The sequence below is a fragment of the Solanum dulcamara genome, chromosome 6 (assembly GCF_947179165.1).
Source record: "Solanum dulcamara chromosome 6, daSolDulc1.2, whole genome shotgun sequence".
Taxonomy (NCBI): domain Eukaryota; kingdom Viridiplantae; phylum Streptophyta; class Magnoliopsida; order Solanales; family Solanaceae; genus Solanum; species Solanum dulcamara.
This window is the reverse complement of record NC_077242.1, coordinates 45920263-45927545: the sequence shown is the minus strand read 5'-3', so window position 1 is coordinate 45927545 and position 7283 is coordinate 45920263. Positions and strand designations below refer to the sequence as shown.

The window sequence follows — 7283 nt, the reverse complement described above, 5'->3', positions numbered from 1 at the left end:
TATTTTCTGCGTGCAGGTTTTGGGATAAGTAAGAAATGTAGAGGAAACTCTGCCGAAATTTTCCCAGAACAAGGGAAAGGAAATGAAGCATAGATTTTTGAGATGTCCAAGAAATTGATACCAAATACCCCTACTATGTTTAACTAAAGCTGTAAGAGGTATCCTTCAGGTCACCGACAAGGGGCACCCTTTTTACTTGAAGAATTTTATTTCGGAGGAACAAAAGCTTAATTAAGTAGTAAATTTCAGATTATGGTATCTCCAGCCGTATTTGTATTGTAGGAATATAAATAGAGGGCTCAGAATGAAGGATAAGATGTCCCGCGAATGAGTTTCACTCTTTTGAAAAAAATACCAAGCCCTCAACTCCTAATTGTAAATTAGACGAGTTTTTCATAACTCGAGGATAAACTCAGAAGGAGACCAGGTAGGTTAAGTACTAAAAGAAGTACTGTGATGTTTAAGAGGTTTTGATTTCTTCCAACAATGATTGGGAAATGATTTATGATAACCGTTTATAGTTCTCCACCGACTAATTGGGGAAAGAGCTTCGAACAGAAGCACTACAAAGAGATGTCAGGAACTGAATGTGAATACGAATTAAAAGGGGGATATGTAAGTATGAATTGAACAGTGTGATATGAGTATGCAGGGATAAAGTAGAACCACTAGTCAGACGCACATAGTACGCGTTGACTAAGTTAAAGGCCTGCGTTGAGAACGCAGTAAGAGCATGGGGCTTACGATATAAAAAAATGACGCGTGTACACAACGTCGCCCCAAAAATAGTGAAACCCTTAAGGGACGAGGATGGAAAACTTAAGGAACAAATGATGCAACTTCTATTAACCCAAGAACCAAAGGATATAGGTTGGGACAAAACCACTACTTCGAGAAAACCTAGAATAGTTGTCGTCAGAATGCTAGCACTGCCTAATGGAAATTAGAACGACTACAAGTACAAACAGCGGAAAGTACGAGTACCCTCTAAAGGGGGGAAGTTAATGAGAAAATGGCAAAACTAAGGTGAAGGCAATCGATATGGGAATATATTTGAGATGGGTGTCTAAACATCAATAAGATATCTTGCCGAACTAAGTTAAAAAGGTTTGGAGGCCACCAATAATTGGATGGAAGCCAGAATGCTATGTAAAGCAGCGTTAAAAAGGTTGTGACGAGACCCTGAACAACATAAAACTAGAAGGCAGCTGCATATAAAACAGAAGAATGTACCAATGAAAGGATATCAAATAATTCAAGAGACACTATGAAGGAGAATGACAACATGCTAGACCAAAAGCCAAAATATTGGTCATAGAGTTAGTCGCAAATGATGTTGCGATAGATGTTTGGTCGAGTCTCTGATAATGATTTAAATTGCATATAGTTACTCATGACTCTACTCGTGTATACAATACTTCTTTCATCGAGTCCTAGGCCGGGTACGTTGTCGTGTACAATTCACTGCATTGTTCACCGAGCCCCTCACTAGAGGGCCGGATACGTATGTATATATTTGATGATGTGTTGTAATAAGGTGGTGATGGCGCCGGGCGTATGATGGTCCTACGGATGTGATTCCCCAGACCCTTGAAAAGGCCGGCTATATTGTATAAATTGAGCATGCATGCTTTTGTGATTCACAGAGTACAGGTACATGACTTCGATTTAATAATTTGTTCCCTGCTTCTCTATTTCGAATATACCTCCAGTGTATTATGTTACATTTTACATACTCAGTACATATGTGGTACTAACCCCCTTTCTCGGGGGCTGCATTCATGCCTGCAGGTACAGATACAGATTTTGGGAGTCCATCAACTTAGGATTCCATGCAGCTCAGCTGGAAGAGGCACCATTGTATCGAGGGCTAGTTTTTTATACTGTCCACGGATGTATAAAAATTATTTTATCCATTTAGGGGTATGGCGGGGGCCCTGTCCCGCCATATGTTGTCATTATTATATTTAGAAGTATGTAGACGTGTATATGTGGATTGTGTTTGTCAGTTTGATTCAGCTGGGTCTAAATGATATATGATATATGTTATTATGTTATGGTAGCCTTGCCGACTTGCATGCCCTGTCATGTTATGATACAAATGAAAAGGTCTACAGGTTTATGAAAATGTTATCGCCTAGTGGGGCTCTGTTACATGATATTATCTTATTTATGATTCAATATGACCGCAGCTAATAGATATGTGTACGGGGGGTCAAGGTCGGATCTCAGTCGCGGCCTATGGGGTTGGGTCGTGATAGAAGTGGTATCAGAGCAGTTCGTCCTTGGAGTGTCTACAGACCGTGTATAATAGAGTCTTGGTTATCGATGTGTTGCGCGCCACATCTATAAACAGGAAGCTATAGGACATTTAGGATGTTACCTTTCTTCTACATCTGAGATCGTGCTTTAGATTTGAGTCATAGGAAAAATTCCTTATACTAACCTTGGATCTTAACAGAAGGACGACACCAATAGAAGGAAGTAATTGACGATATGTAAAAGTTACAAAGCATGCAGGTAAGTGAAGTAAAGCCACGAAAGATATCCGTCGGGTAAGGTATTGAAATATAAAGTTGAAACCTGGAAGAAAAGCAGTCAGAAAATGCAACAGATGCAGTTTGAAGTAGTACATATGAGGTAAGTCCAGTATTTTTATATTATTGTTGACGTTGAAAGCCCTGTGTGGCTGCGATATTAGATAACATTGAAAGCCCTATGCGGCTGTGATATGATATGTATATATATATATGTTGGCCTTATGAGGCATTGTTGGTATTTTCTGCGTGCAGGTTTTGGGATAAGTAAGAAATGTAGAGGAAACTCTGCCGAAATTTTCCCAGAACAAGGGAAAGGAAATGAAGCATAGATTTTTGAGATGTCCAAGAAATTGATACCAAATACCCCTACTATGTTTAACTAAAGCTGTAAGAGGTATCCTTCAGGTCACCGACAAGGGGCACCCTTTTTACTTGAAGAATTTTATTTCGGAGGAACAAAAGCTTAATTAAGTAGTAAATTTCAGATTATGGTATCTCCAGCCGTATTTGTATTGTAGGAATATAAATAGAGGGCTCAAAATGAAGGATAAGATGTCCCGCGAATGAGTTTCACTCTTTTGAAAAAAATACCAAACCCTCAACTCCTAATTGTAAATTAGACGAGTTGTTCATAACTCGAGGATAAACTCAGAAGGAGACCAGGTAGGTTAAGTACTAAAAGAAGTACTGTGATGTTTAAGAGGTTTTGATTTCTTCCAACAATGATTGGGAAATGATTTATGATAACCGTTTATAGTTCTCCACCGACTAATTGGGGAAAGAGCTTCGAACAGAAGCACTACAAAGAGATGTCAGGAACTGAATGTGAATACGAATTAAAAGGGGGATATGTAAGTATGAATTGAACAGTGTGATATGAGTATGCAGGGATAAAGTGGAACCACTAGTCAGACGCACATAGTACGCGTTGACTAAGTTAAAGGCCTGCGTTGAGAACGCAGTAAGAGCATGGGGCTTACGATATAAAAAAATGACGCGTGTACACAACGTCGCCCCACAAATAGTGAAACCCTTAAGGGACGAAGATGGAAAACTTAAGGAACAAATGATGTAACTTCTATTAACCCAAGAACCAAAGGATATAGGTTGGGACAAAACCACTACTTCGAGAAAACCTAGAATAGTTGTCGTCAGAATGCTAGCACTGCCTAATGGAAATTAGAACGACTACAAGTACAAACAGCGGAAAGAACGAGTACCCTCTAAAGGGGGGAAGTTAATGAGAAAATGGCAAAACTAAGGTGAAGGCAATCGATATGGGAATATATTTGAGATGGGTGTCTAAACATCAATAAGATATCTTGCCGAACTAAGTTAAAAAGGTTTGGAGGCCACCAATAATTGGATGGAAGCCAGAATGCTATGTAAAGCAGCGTTAAAAAGGTTGTGACGAGACCCTGAACAACATAAAACTAGAAAGCAGCTGCATATAAAATAGAAGAATGTACCAATGAAAGGATATCAAATAATTCAAGAGACACTACGAAGGAGAATGACAACATGCTAGACCAAAAGCCAAAATGTTGGTCATAGAGTTAGTCGCAAATGATGTTGCGATAGATAAATAACCAAAGGAAAAGGAATAGAAAGCCTCATGTGGTAGTAAATAAGGAGAACACAAAGTGAATGGAGGATAGTAGAGCTAAAGGTAAACGCCGACACTGGATGCAAGATAACAGACAAAAAGACAGGGCAAAAAATAAAGACTCGCAAGACAACGCTGAGGTAAATCTGGAGCTAAGTTGAGTGCCCACACCTCGTGGAAAAGGTTACAATGAAACGCGACACGAAGACTTCCCATAGAGGTCACCCATCCCAATATTACTCTCGCCCCAGCACACTTAACTTTAAAATTCTGATGGAACTTAATGCGTTAGTGCTGGTGTGATCGTGCGAGATAGAGGAATTTGAACAAGTGATGGAGAAACGATATGAGATTATGTACCCAGAGTATTATAAGATACGTTAAGGAAATTGTAACAAAGGCTTAAGCAAAACAAGAAGGATTAGCTAATTGCTAATTGACGACGCACTCGAATGCCACAGCTCTTCAATATAAAGCTAGTTAATGAGAGGGAAACCGCAGAATGGCTATATGGGCCAGTGGGCGAGGGAATTTCGACACCACTTGGTATCCAACTTTGAGGGCGAAAAAGCATGACCCAAAAGATCGAATGCCAATTAAAGTTCTGAAAAGAGTCGAGAAGGACTATACGAGGCTAATTGTTCCCAAATTATCAATATCATTATGAACCTATTTTGTACTCTATAAGAGTAGGGTCCTATATGGGTTATTGTGAGTAGGCTAACGAATCAACTCATTTGCTTCCAAGCAAGACTACCTATGCCGCTAGAACTAGGTGAAGTTACATGACAAGGAAGTAGTAAGGTTCCATGAGGTTTCCTTATCTAATATCCCAGATAAAGGGACTTCAACTATAATTAACGCCTTGAGATCAGTCCAAGAAGAGATCAGGAGCACAGACAGGTCTTAGTACCGCATTTCTCCCTCAAGCTACTAAACAGACTGAGCACACTATTAGACGCTAGAAGATATGTCATAAGTCGGGAGATTAACTTCGAAGGTAGTCGGAATGATTATCCATCACTTATCAAGTTGCCTACAATAATAATTACTACTCTAGTATTCCAATAGCCCTGACATGATTAAGCAAGCTATTGACTAAAAGCCCAGAGTCGGCAGGAATGATATAGAGATAATCGACATCGACATAGAGAGTTCAAGTTGATAATTGGATGTTCATCATAGGGTCACCTAGAAAAAGAACTTGACCCAGAATATGTTAGACGGTATCAAGTTACTCATAAGGTGGGCAAAGTGGCTGGTAAGTTAAGCTTACCACCTCATTTGGAAACTATACACCAAGTCCATCAGATACTGACGAGTCACCCAGGGTATATTCCATAAATAAGGTCCGGTACATGGAATCCTATGAGGAAAATCCTACAACCATCCTAGATCGTCAAACTGGAAGATTGTAGACTAAAGATGTACCTTCTATCAAATTACGGTGGAAAAACCAAAACCAGAAAAAGGATGATCGGGGAACTGAAGAGAACATGAAATACAAGTATTCGCACTTGTAACCGATGTCTACAGGTAACTCCAACTCTTGAGCACTCGTATGCTAATAATATAGATGGGAGGGAATGTATGTGATAGCATAAAGGAAAGGAACCCCTCTATAATTTATATAAAGTCTTAAAGAAAGTTGCATTTAATATTCGGGGACGAATGTTCTAAAGGGGGGAAGGATGTTACACCCCACATCTTTGAACTTGGAAGGTCCCTTAAGTTACTTAGAAGCTAGTATGTGAGCCACTTAAGTTACGCCCCTATTAAACAACTCTAAGGAAAGAGGATTGTGATACCTCGTGAGAAGGAAGGTTGGAAATAGAGTTATACGAATCCAGAAAGAGTTGGAGGTTAAGAAATGAGTTGTAGGACTCGAGTTACCTATGTAAGATACTAACTTGGAAGTCTTACATACTTAAGCTATTGGAGTACGTACCAAGCTTGCGAAGCATGGATTACATAGGCTCTTAAAATGAGATAAGATTGCGAACTCACGAGGAAGAGGGGAAGATAACACGTGGCAGCCAATAAGGAGGTGCCACGTGGCAGAACCTCAAGCAAGTAGGTGACCCACCTGCTTGGGGGTCAAGTAGGTGACCCACCTACTTGAGGGTGGGCCCCACAAAGACACGTGGCAGCCTAGGAGACAAGGCAAGGATCCGTGGCCCAATAGGAGACGGACACGTGTCACCCTTAGGGGCTGACACATGTCACTTCTTAAGGAAATATATATATGTGGGTTGATGACTATCAAGTCATTTTTCAGCCCAAACAAGTCCAAAAAAAGGAGAAAAAAACGTGAGAGAGGGAGAACACCTATGGCAGCCATGGTTCAAGAAGAACTGAGGTAAGTTCTTCACTTTTCTTCCGTGAATTAATTATCTACGGTGTTCCTCAATTACGTGGAGGTGCATATATGTATATTATGATGCCTATGGAAACATATTTTGAGTTCTTCACTTGGAAAACTAAGAGAAACTTAAAGAGAAAACGCTAGGGCATAGACCCGTTTTTAGAGGGGATAGTTGTTAGTAATATTGGTATAAGTTCTTGTGTATATCTTAGTATTGGGTGATTCAATATGTTTTGGAAAGGTATTTAATAGGTCTATAACTTTTAGTTAGACTTTCAAATCCAGTTTTGCTTTTAGCTTCGAGAAAAAGGTTGATGAAGTGTAGAGGAGGTACTGCCCAGATTTGATTTTGGAAATCCTATACGGACAGCTGTGAGTATTTTGGTCATATATTTTCATACAAAATGGCTCACCGAGCCCCATAATGGGCCGGTTATGAAATAAGTGTGTGAAGGTCATCTAAAAGAAAGTACAGAATACATAGAGCTTATTCTCTTTCTTCTCTTGGGCATGTCTCTGTTTAGCTGTAAGTTAAATGTAATCTAAACTCCGGGGTAACTCCATTCTTAATTATTTCTTATTTACTTTTGAACATCTAACTTTGATAGTGGTTAAACTATTTCCCTGGAAACTTGTTTATATTAAAGAGGGACCAAATGTACAGGCTCCAAGTCTTAAAGACTATACGAGATTAAGTGTTTTTGATTCCATAAATGATTTGGCCCTACGTTAATACATGTCTAGGGTCCCCGAGATTACTTTTGAGACAACC

The 7283-nt window shown here is 39.6% G+C and overlaps 1 pseudogene; it reads right to left on the bottom strand.

Annotated features, from left to right (window-relative positions):
* Positions 1-4337: 4337 nt before the first annotated feature.
* LOC129893568 (5S ribosomal RNA) lies at positions 4338-4457 on the bottom strand (annotated as a pseudogene).
* Between the last annotated feature and the right edge of the window lie 2826 nt (positions 4458-7283).